Source organism: Triplophysa dalaica, chromosome 14, assembly GCF_015846415.1.
Source record: "Triplophysa dalaica isolate WHDGS20190420 chromosome 14, ASM1584641v1, whole genome shotgun sequence".
NCBI classification, from domain to species: domain Eukaryota; kingdom Metazoa; phylum Chordata; class Actinopteri; order Cypriniformes; family Nemacheilidae; genus Triplophysa; species Triplophysa dalaica.
In genome coordinates this window covers 11647019-11659607 of record NC_079555.1, presented here as the reverse complement: position 1 = coordinate 11659607, position 12589 = coordinate 11647019, and the positions used below count along the sequence as shown (strand labels likewise).

The following is a 12589-nucleotide window of genomic DNA, read 5'->3' as shown; positions in this document are numbered from 1 at the left end:
CCCCACCACCTGTCACCTTGACCCTATCACCTCCGATCTCCTTCAGGCCATATCCAGCTCGCTCAGACCCGCACTCACACACATCATCTAAATCCTCAGTCCTGATTCTGTTAGACCTATCTGCACGGTTTGACACTGTCAATCACCAGATACTGCTAGCAACCCTGTCATCACTAGGAATCACAGGCTCTACCATCCGCTGGTTCAAATCCTACCTCTCCGAAAGATCTTTCAGGGTGTCATGGAGGGGCTCGCTGTCCACGGCTCACCACATGATCACTGGGGTCCCTCAAGGGTCGGTGCTTGGACACGACATCACTGGGACCCATCATACAGGCACATGGCTTCTCATATCACTGTTATGCCGACGACACCCAGATCTACATCTCGTTTCACCCAGACGATACCACTGTGGAAGCTCGCATTACAGCCTGCCTCGAGGACCTCTCAGCTTGGATGAAAGACCATCACCTCCTGCTGAACCCTGCTAAGACCGAACTACTCGTGTTTCCGGCACATCCTACGGTCCAACACGATTTCAACATCCATCTTGGCAATACCACCATCACTCCTTCCGAAACAGCCAGGAACCTTGGAGTCATATTTAATTAACAGCTGTCCTTCAATGATCACTTAGACAACACGGTCATGCCGATATGCCTTATTCAACATTAGAAAGATCATACCCTACCTCACGGAGCATGCGGCACAACTCCTTGTCCAGTTCCTGTTAATCTCAAGGTTGGACTACTGCAATGCTCTCCTTGCTGGTCTTCCTGCAAAGGCTATCAAACCACTTCAGCTGGTTCTGAACGCAGCAGCACGCCTCGTCTTCAACAGCTCCCCGTGACTCCCCTTTTCATATCTCTTCACTGGCTACCAGTTGCAGCCCGTATTAGATTCAAGTCACTAATGCTTGCCTACAAAACTATCACTGGATCTGCACCGGCTTATTTCCACACTCTCCTCCACTCCTACACCCCATCATGATCCCTGCGTTCAGCAAACCAGCGGCGTCTTGTATTGCCTTCCCATAAGGGCAGTAAATCGCTCTCCCGCTCTTTCTCATTCACAACTCCTGGTGGAACATTCTTCCTAACTCTGTCCGTTCAACCACATCTCTCACAACATTTAAAAAAACTACTTAAAACCCATTTCTTCTGTGAATACTTTACTCTGAAAAAAAAACCTTTCTCTCAACTGGTAGTGGTCTAGCTTTTGTTGAAACCAGTAGCTTTGTATTGGCACCTAATGTATTATGGCTCCTGTATGAACTATCGCTTATTGCTGCTAAAGTCTTTGTAAGTCGCTTTGGATAAAAGCATCTGCTAAATGTCTGAATGTAAATAATATCAAAATACTTCAAAAGAGCCTCCATTATTTGCCAACGGTGGATAAAACCTTGAAAAATGATATATGAGCCCTCCAAATCAAAGAGATGCTGATTCTCACAGGACTTATATTATCAAAGGACCTCTGTGTTCATCAAAATATGGTAGGTAGTTTGTGGGGGAATTTATACCTGGCCGATTCAAATGGGATTAAGATCACAGACAACCTCTGCAATTATTACAAATGACTAGAGGTCCCCAGGTAATACAAATCCCGTGCGAATACTCCTCAGGGCACTTCAAGCGATCTCTAACAAAGCGAAGTGACGGACTGCACAAATATGTTTTACTCCCATAAGACTGCTGCGCCATTCCTATCGGATCCAATATTGACGGCACAGCACTGCTTTTTAATTTCAGTCTCTCCACATATCCAGTGTCAAGCTATCCATGAATATTACTTGCCTTAAATAAAATTGAGAAAAGTGGCACATATTTTATCTGTACAACCTGTGTCATACAGTAACACTGGCTTTAAAATGTTTCGGATGATCTACATTCTGACCAAATCCTCTGAATACTTTTTAGTTTGTATATTCAGTTGTATTTCTGGTTTTCTGCTCTTGTTTTCCTAAGATACTGCTGTGTTGTATAGTGGAGGGTTTGAGGGCAAGGCTTTTTTGTTATTCAGATCTCTTGGAATGTTTCCGGTAACACCCGAAAATAACATTGAAAATTAGATTCCTTTCTGATGAAAAGGGCTATCAGACCAAACCCATCGGTGTGACAACAAAATCCTTTAAAAAAAGTTTAATTTATAAAAGGTTTATGTCCTGTCAGGGACTCTGTGTTCTTCATACACTAGAGCAACACTTAACCCTCAGCTTTTTACCAATTAACATCATCATTGTTAACAGTATTATAAAATAAACCCTAGTATTGTTAAAAATGTGTGTGATCAATGAAGGATAAATAAGAAGTAAATTACTTTACAAAGTATTAATACATTTCCTTTGAATTCAATCCCCTAAAAATTTTTTTGTTACATCTTAAGGGTTATAAACTTGTGCTTTATTTTGTCTTGTGTTTCTACATTGTCTTATATACTAATTTTCTCTGTTATGACTTGCATTTATGGTCATCTAATCTATAGGCAAAACATTTAATTCCTACTTAACAAGAACAAATCAAGTGCTGGGTATGTAATATGCAACGGCTGTGAGGCACTGTATGTATATGAAAGCCTGGTACCTCTTATATGGTACATCATGTGTGTGCTAAATCGAAAGATTAGATTTAAGCATTTACAGACAAAGACAGTGCTATAAAATTTACTGAGTAATTAAAGTGACGATCGGATTCGGTTCGGGTGCGGATATCTATATCAGAGAAAATTCTATTATTTGAAGCAGCGGATGCGGGTGACAGGTTATCTGCGCATCTCACCTGGCATCAATAGAGAAATAATAATTTACTTAACCTGGTGTTTGTAACGTGATTTGTCTTAAAAAAAATATTCACATACTATGAATTGTAAAGTCTCTATCTTGTAACACACAACTAGATTCGTTACATGGCTGCCCGTACTATGTAGTAATTTTGCTGCATTTTATTAGCCCTTTATGATATGTAAACAGGCTATTTGCAATTGAGGTAATCTGTTGAGTATCACGACCAGATAAATAGCTTAAGAATTTCAAAGTTAGTTTAACATTAAAACAATGGTGGTGGCTGTAGCTGACGTTTATGGAGGACCAGGAGAGTCATGTGTAAAGTAATAAAGCATTTCATTTTTTAATAACTAATTCTTCAATAAAAATAGGCATTAATCCATTTATTTCTAATTTCATTTTTTAATGGGCAATAAAAAGCGTGATTGTAAAAATAATTATTAAATTAAATATTAATCCATCAATAAATACTTCAATTTAAAAAGGGACTTTTAAAAATCAACATAAAACACGAAATAAATACACCATTTTAAAGCGCATTAATGAATTCCTTTATAAATAGTGGAATTTCAAAATCTATTTCAAAATGCGATTTAAAAAGAGGAATAAATAATTGGATTTACAAATTAAACTAGAAATAAAAGTTTTAATCCGTCATTTAAAAGACTATTTCTTTTAGCATTTGCATTTCCATTTCCCCTCTGCATTTCCTTATCCGATTTGCTATTCGATTTGCCAAATCATTTAGCTTTTCCATTTAGTCTCTCTATTTACCATTTCCGTGACACTCTGGGGCCTTGCATGCTCAAACGATGTAAAACAATGCAAATTAGCCGCGGTGAGACAGATGTAACAAGCTCTCTGATTGGCTAGTTCATTTTACGTCATGTTCAGGGGTGTGTCAGATGAGCAATGGAGAAGAGAGGATAGTCTGTTGTTCACTACACGTGTAACCAGCGCGTTATCAGCGCCTGCTTATTCTCTAACACAAATCATAGAAAATGAAACTTATTGTTAGAACAGATTAGAACATTCATACTGCACGTGGAAGCAGCAGTGCTGCGCTCATTTTGGCGCCGAGTCTATTTATGATGCGATGCTTACATGGAGTTAACGTGACACAAGTTACGGTGCTTATGGCCCAAATGCTTATAGATTCACGCGAAATTTAACAGTTTTACCATTAAAGCATGTAACTGATGTCAGATGTGTTTTAATCCGCCAATATCTACTCTTTATGAAACCGCAAACACACACCATGGTGTGTATTATACATGCATATAGTAGATACTGCAGTGTATTGTCTATGAGGACAGGACCAATAAGTGACCCTGGAACTTTTTCCCGAGAGCAGTGCAGCACACACTCCCTCCCGTACCGGTTCCCACAGTCCCTTTTTAAATTGAAGTATTTATTGATGGATTAATATTTAATTTAATAATTATTTTTACAATCACACTTTTTATTGCCCATTAAAAAATGAAATTAGAAATAAATGGATTAATGCCTATTTTTATTGAAGAATTAGTTATTAAACAATGAAATGCTTTATTACTTTACACATGACTCTCCTGGTCCTCCATAGACGTTAGCCTACATTAAGTAAACAGGCAAATAGTGAAATGTATTGGCACTGCACTGTTTATGTGTATATAACTAGCACAAATGTAACTTTAAACACAATGTTTAGGCTAAATCGGGAACCGATCTCTCTTTATCTGATTAACCCGTCTAGCGCCAACATTCATGTTTACTCATACAGCGACTTCACTTTCAAAATGATTTCCGCAAACAAAATCCCGATGCCTAGTCTGAAAACTAACCTTGTGTGCGAAATTTCATTAGTCTTCTGTTACTCGCATCACTTTCGTCGTTGATTAATTTGAAAGCTGCGCGCGGCACCGGACGCTTTTTCAGCAAGTGGTGAAATGAGATGTCAATCATCATTAAACTGCCAAATAAAATGTGAGGTGGCACTCGGGGTGGCACCCAGGACACCCCTATGGCTCCGCCTCTGGTGTGCATGCCAGGCCAGCAATGTTGTTGTGTTAAGAAACATGACGTGCCTTGGCACATTCACATGCATTGTTAAAAGCCAAGAGTGCTTTCTAAATACCGTTGTTCGGTGTATATTTGTGTTTAAAGTCTGGCGAATGTAAATAGTGGGACTCCACTGGTCTTATCGGTGCAGCAAATCCACATTTTGCTGGGTTAATGTTAATACATAGGCAAGGAGCAAGAGTTCACAGTACCGGAAACCGCCATATTATTTTGGCCGATACTCATACTACGCATGCGCGTGACGTCATTGTATTCAGAAAGTTCCGTCTTGCTGTTTAGATGTAAACGGAAAGAAGTTGCACTTTGTGCCCTGTTTTCAAAAGTTTGCGTTTTGCCAAAACGTATATATTGCATCTTTCAGATGAAACCGTCTCGTTCATAGGGCATATTCCCTCTTTTTGTTTTTGATAATATTTGCCTTTTTTTTTACTAACACAGGAGATCTGCAAACTTCCAGTACTTCAGAGATTTTATCAAGACTTGATACTTTAGTCAGGTATGTCTTGACTGCAATTAATTCCACTTCGTGCTACATTTCTGTTGTGATACTTATTCATGCATGATGTTTTTACTGTAAGATGTTTTGTCCTTATTTTATTTTTCTCATCTTCAATTCTAGCATTCAAGGCTTACCTTGTACAAATAAAACTACAGTATGTCAGAGGCAAGAGTGGCATACATTTTATATTACCAGTCTGTCATAACAGTGGCTCTAAATGTGCCTCTGTGATATACTTTACATTTCAGCTTGCATCAGCTGTTTTTGTCCTGTATACCAATCCAGTTTAAACACACGAAGCAGTTCTTATAAATAAACATTCCATCTGTCACTATTCATTGGATAGCTGCACTTACATTTTTTGTGTTATGATTTGGGGTTTTATAAGATAAAACTCACATTATAACAAAAAAATGTGTTTGTAGCATTCATCCAACACTTTCTAAAACAAGAGACATTCCTGCTGTATTGTGTAGAGGAGGTTTTGTATTTTATTATGTTTTTGTATTTCTTATGGCTTTTAATGTCTATTTTCAAGGTTTTATGCCTCATTTGTTTAGACGGATTATTAAGTGTTTGAGATACAAAATATGTAGATTTATTAAGATCCTGATGATGGACAGGAATAAGAGCACTGTTTTATGCACTTTATTGTGAAAAAGCAAATAAAATAAAGAATTCCTTACGGTCTGACATTTGTATTTTATTATTGCTGTATATCTTAAAAAATATATGTGGGAAAGGTTGAAAACCCTAAAATAAATGTCTCTTCTGTAAAATAGAAAGATTTGTTGTGAGAACAGGCCATCAGAGGTGTAAATGATACTCTTCACACTGTGTACATTACCAACGCAAATATTGGTCAAACAGTAGGCTTACCATAACAATAGCAGCAATTGTTACTCATAAGGCAGTAACTGTTGTAACACCCTGTCAATAAAAGCATCTAGCAACAGGTAGTTTAAAAGATTAACTGATTAAATTTTACTCTTTAAAGTTTGAGTGCTTTTTTTCATAAATTTGTATTTTATTTTACTTCAAAGACCGGATCAATCACACATGCTGCACAACAATTCTTGTAAGAGGATTTAACATGACAGTAAAAACAGAAGTATTGTAATATGGAGTTCAGTTATCATTGAAAGTTGCTTATCTCACCTCCTGTTTAGTTTGAAGATCTGTACTGTTGATACTGCTGTTAAACACTGAAGATATTGTTGCACTAGCCTCTCAAGGAGGTCACCATTCCTGGTCGTCTCCTCTGTCTATATTGATCATTTTATGATCATCTTATTTTATTTACTGCAAGTTTGTTTTTATATTGAAGCAAATCCTGTGAAATATGTGCCCTCAATGTGATTGGAATGTGTTTTTAACAGTTTTAAAAGTATTTAGTTAGCATATGAAAATGTGCTGAAAATATATAATGTTTTTTAGGTGTTGAAATGTGGTTGGTTTTGTGTCCATAATATAGAAGTCATTGGATACTGCCGTTGTTTGCATTTTTCATTTCCTTCATAAATATCTATTTTTGCATAAGAAAGGAGGTCATGCTGATTTGAAATCACAAGAGGGTGAGTAACGGATGACAAATATTTAGAAACCCAAACAGGTTTTCTCCAATCGGATGATAAACAGGAACAAATCAAGAGCCAAATCCTTTAGGTTAGCCAATAATTTACCACAAATTACTCCATGCTTCCTTCCTATTGTATTTCTGTCTTCACATAGCACAGTGAGGGGATTGAGCTGGAGCACGGAGAGATTTATGTGATGAGTCAATCACACAAAATAGAAAAAGGAAATATGAGAACAGGAAGTTGATTTGGATCTGTTGTGATTTTGGAGCAAATGAGCCTGGATCACATGCAACTGACATCAAAGTGACCCCCATGGTCTTACATCATGTTCTGTAGCCTCAGCATAATTCAGCCATTGTGAAATGTTGCAGTGGGAAATCCCTTTTGGCTTTTCCATGCTCTTTTTAGAGGCAATTCTGACTGTTTGTAACCACATTATTTAGATTTTTGCCAGCCATTATACAAAGACAGTTTTGAATGAAAAAATATTTTATATATCTTATATTTAAAATTATATTTTTAGCTGTTGGTGGGGTATTTTGACACTATGCACATTGTATGTCCCAGTGCACAGCTAAACAAGGAGGTTTTTATTTAAATAAAAAAATGTGCACATTACATGTTACCAATTCAATCTTGGCAGTACTCCATTGAAGCTCTGATTGAGAATATTTACACACACACATTGACACAGTTTTTTATTCGACCTACATGTAAAGTTACACTGGGGATTGAGTGTTCATTAAAAATAAATACTGGTTAGGAAGTTTGTTTGAGTAGACACATTCTAATTCTACAATAAAAATAGGTATTAATCCATTTGCTTTTAACTTCTTTTTTAATTCAAATTTAAATAGGTGAAATGATAAAGTCATTTATTATATATTGTTTTAATGGGCAATAAAAAGCGATGATTGTAAAAATAATTCATAAAATGAAATATTAATCCATTAATAAATACTTCAAATTAAAAAGGACTTTTAAAAAACAACATAAAACATAAAATAAATACATCATTTTAAAGCGCATTAATGAATTTCTTTATAAATAGTGGATTTCAAAATCTATTTGAAAATGCCATTTAAAAAGAGGAATAAATAATTGGATTTACAAATTAAACTAGAAATAGAAGTTTTAAATACGTCAATTTAAAAGACTATTTATTTTATCATTTGCATTTCCATTTCCCCACTGCCTTTCCTTTAACGATTTGCTATTCGATTAGCTTAGTCATTTAGCTTTTCCTTTCAGCCTCTCTATTAACCATTTCCCTGACACTCTGGGGCCTTGCGTTGCAAAAACGAGGTTAAACAATGCAAATTAGCTATGGAGAGAGAGAGACATGTTACAAGATCTCTGATTGGCTAGTTCCTTGTACATGACCCTGGAACTTTTTTCCAAGAGCAGTGCAGCACACTCGCATCTGCTCATGAACACGTTCCGGTTCCCACAGTCTTCTCATCGACAGTGGCCCCCAGGTGCTGAGGGAAGCCAATTGAGCAGACTGTGGGAACCGGTACGGGAGGGAGTGTGTGCTGCACTGCTCTCGGGAAAAAGTTCCAGGGTCACTTATTGGTCCTGTCCTCATAGACAATACACTGCAGTATCTACTATATGCATGTATAATACACACCATGGTGTGTGTTTGCGGTTTCATAAAGAGTAGATATTGGCAGATTAAAACACAACTGACATCAGTTACATGCTTTAATGGTAAAACTATTACATTTTGCGTAAATCCATAAGCATTTTGGCCATAAGCACCGTAACTTATGTCACGTTAACTGCGCGTTAGCATCGCATCATAAATAGACTCTGCGCCAAAATGACAGCAGCACTGCTGCTTCCACGTGCAGTATGAATGTTCTAATCTGTTCTAACAATAAGATTTCTGTTAGAGAATAAGCAGGCGCTGCACTCTAAAAAATGCTGGGTAATTTGTTTAACACAACAGCTGGATAGCTAGTCTGTAACGTTATACCCACATTTTTTTAATGTACAGCTTTTTAATCATTTAAACTTCCTTTTTGGTCAACATTTCCCTTTGAAATTTCTGAGTCGTTTGAGTCATTTAGTTCAGTAACTTATGCATCTTGATATTAGTTTAAGGTTGACACGAGAGCGTCGTGTAAAAAAGCAAACATCCAGCTCATTTTTTTTTTATAAATACCTCTAATGTTCGCTGACGGAACGTAGTTTTAAGAGTCTTTTAGACGAGAATGTATGGGATCAGAATTGTTTCATTATTCTGTATAAATAAACTACGATTCGCAAATAAATATAGACAATATCACAAACATTTTTTAAATCCGCATATGCACAAAAAACGAACCATAAATACATGTTAGACATTCCACAAAAATAAATGGAATTCACAAATAAATACAATGAGATTTGCAAATAAAAAATATTTACAAATGTATTTTAATTATATTTATTTGTAGATCGCCTTCTTCACATTTGTGGATCGCTTTCTGCACATTTGTGAATCGCTTTCTGTGCATTTGTGAATCGCTGCACGCATTTGTGGATCAGTGCACGCATTTGTGGATCAGTGCACGCATTAATTGTGGATTGCTCTCTGTGCATTTGTGGATTTTGAAACATTTCTAACGTCAAATCGTGCGCACAATCCACAAATAGGTGGACTCCGCCCACTATCTACGCAAGCCAATCGGTTTTTTATTATTTTGTTACCTGTGTCTTGTCACTTTATGTGAGCTGTTTAGTAAATGTATTATACAACTACAGTATTTCTATGTGGAGAATTGTGGACAGATTTATCCCACATGATAATCTTGCAATATATTTAAAATAGTTTTTATTTGCAAATCTCATTGTATTTATTTGTGAATTCAATTTATTTTTGTGGAACGTCTAACATGTATTTATGGTTCGCTTTTTGTGCATATGTGGATTTAAAAAATGCTTGTGAAATTGTCTATATTTATTTGCGAATCGTAGTTTATTTATACAGAATAATGAAACAATTCTGATTCCATAAGAATGTAGTTGTTAAGATCTCAAATACGTGATTTATACAAACATGAGATTTTGTTAAGACGCTGTCGGAGGTGTGAGCTTCCGGCTATCAGGGGTCGTGGCTCCTCTGAGAGCAGCTGTATTGCTTCGGGAATAGCCGCTGGCTCTTATAACGTTAGTGGTTAACCGTGAGATATTATTAATATTGGGAATATGAAACGAACAATTGTTTTTTTTATTCTTCTACGTTTTGCTGAGTATGTCGAATTAGTTAAGAGTTTTGTTAACGTTTATAATATTTTTTTTTTAAGACCGTATTTCACTTTCTGTACTAGATCCCACTCTTCTTTCCCCCTCACTGACAGGTTGCAGAATAACAGCTAATATTGTTGGACCATTCTATTCAGGGGAAAGAAGACTGGAACTTGGATGTCCTGATACCAAGCTTAAAGGTAAACTTTATTTAGGTAAAATGTTAATGTACTTCTTTATATGTTTATTATAATCCATTGTGCTCTGGGTAGGCCAGTTTCCTTACATTCTTCTCTTGTCTCTTTTCGTGTCTCTTTTTCTCTTTATAGATGAACAAATTGATAAAGAAACCCTCCTGCTGGACATCCACTTCCAAAAGTGCACACCACACTGTTGTCTACAAACTCCTAGGAAAAGAATCCTCTTCAGTCAGACTGCACCGTGGATATTTCAGGTTAAGCAGTACTGGAACCAAAAGAACTAAAGCTTTTAAAAAAATGTATGTGAATATATATGTTTATATGAAGAGGAAAGTTCTCGGACTAATACATTCCTTGCAAACTATTTATATTTTCTTGTGCGACTTTATTTATATGTTAAAATCTAAACTTATGTAATTTATTGATGTTTATTTTTTTTAATATGTACACTCTAAAAAATGCTGGGTTATTTGTTTAACCCAACAGCTGGGTTGAGCCTGTTGGGTCATTTTGTTGGGTTATTTTCTTAGTGTTGGGTCATTTTTTGAGTAACCCAAACGCTGGGTTACCAGTCTGGTCCAATTGAGTGACAGTTGAGAGAGTAAACCCCTCCCACTCCTCTACGCATCAGACAAACTTTACCTTCGCGGGCATTTTGATCCACTTCATCTCGGAAAGCTGTTATTCGGAGAATAAAAGGTATGTTTTACGAGTTTTTAATGTATAAAACTATTACTGTAAAAAAAAAATGCAAAAGTATGCAAAATTCGGCTGTTCACATTAGGTTTGAAAGTAACGTTACAATCTAGCTTCGTTAGCTTTGGATAGCTAGTCTGTAACGTTATGCCCACGTTGTTCTAATTTACAGCTTTTTAATCATTTAAACTTCCTTTTTGGTGAACATTTCCTCTGAAATGTGTGACTTGTGTGAGGAATTTAGTTCAGTAACTTACGCAACTTGATATTAGTTTAAGGTCGACACGAGAGCGACGTGGCAAAAGCAAACATCCAGCTCATTTTTTCTTATAAATACCGCTAATGTTCGGTGACGGAACTTAGATTTAAGAGTCTTTTAGACGAGAATGTTGTTGTTAAGAACTCAAATACGTGATTTATATATAAACATAACGCCTCTTTGAGAATTTGTTAAGACACTGTCGGAGGAGTGAGCTTCAGGCTGTCAGCGGTCGTGTCTCCGTGGAGAGCAGCTCTATCTCGGCCATTGCTTCGGGAATAGCCGCTGGCTCTTATAACGTTAGTGACTAACAATGCGATATAGTTAATTTTGGGTATATGAGACGAACAATTGTTGCTCTTTTTAGACTTATACTTATTCCCGAGTGTGTCGAATTAGTGAAGGGTTGTTTTAACGTTTATAATATTATTTTTTAAGACTGTATTTCGCTTTCTGTACTAGATCCCACTCTTCTTTTTCCCCCCACTGACAGGTTGCAGAATAACAGCTAATATTAATGGATCATTCTATTCAAGAGAATGTCAACTGGAACGTGGATGTTTTCATAACAGGCTTAAAGGTAAACATTATTTAGGTAAAATGTTAATGTACTTCTTTATATGTTTATTATAATCCATTGTGCTCTGGTTAGGCCAGTTTCCTTACATTCTTCTCTTGTCTCTTTTCTTGTCTCTTTATAGATGAACAAATTGATAAAGAAACCCTCCTGCTGGACATCCACTTCCAAAAGTGCACACCACACTGTTGTCTACAACTCCCAGGAAAAGAATCCTCTTTAGTAAGACTGCTCCGTGGATATGTCAGGTTAAGCAGTGCTGAAACCGAAAGAACTAACACCATTTAAAATGTTTTGTGAGTTTATATGAAGAGGAAAGTTACGGTGTCCCTTTTTCACATCCATAACGCTTGTTTATTTCTTTTTTTATAGAAAACTTGTGCATAGACTTATATTTTAACATATAAATGCGGTTCTATTAACAAGGGTTTAGTAAAATACTTTTTATAGCGTTTTGAAGTGTTAAGTTGTCTAACTATTTATATTTACTTGTGCCACTTTAATAACCTTGTTAAATGTATATGTTAAAATCTAAACTAATGTAATTTATTGAAATTAATGTTCTTTAAATATGTATAAACATACATTTCATCAAAGTGTTTTATATGCCATTTTATTGTTCATTGAGCATAACATATTGCATGTTTTTATGAATTCCTTTTGTCTTGCATTTTGATCCTTAATAAAACTATTGATTCTTA

General features: G+C 36.2%; 1 long non-coding RNA gene and 1 pseudogene across 1 annotated transcript; both read left to right on the top strand.

Moving 5' to 3' along the window:
* Window positions 1-282: 282 nt before the first annotated feature.
* LOC130435197 (uncharacterized) lies at window positions 283-3037 on the top strand (annotated as a pseudogene).
* A 1315-nt stretch (window positions 3038-4352) lies between these two features.
* LOC130435198 (uncharacterized) lies at window positions 4353-12589 on the top strand. Its single transcript, XR_008908789.1, has 5 exons — window positions 4353-5339; window positions 10270-10356; window positions 10486-11055; window positions 11805-11891; window positions 12013-12589. It is a non-coding gene; the product is annotated as an uncharacterized LOC130435198 (long non-coding RNA).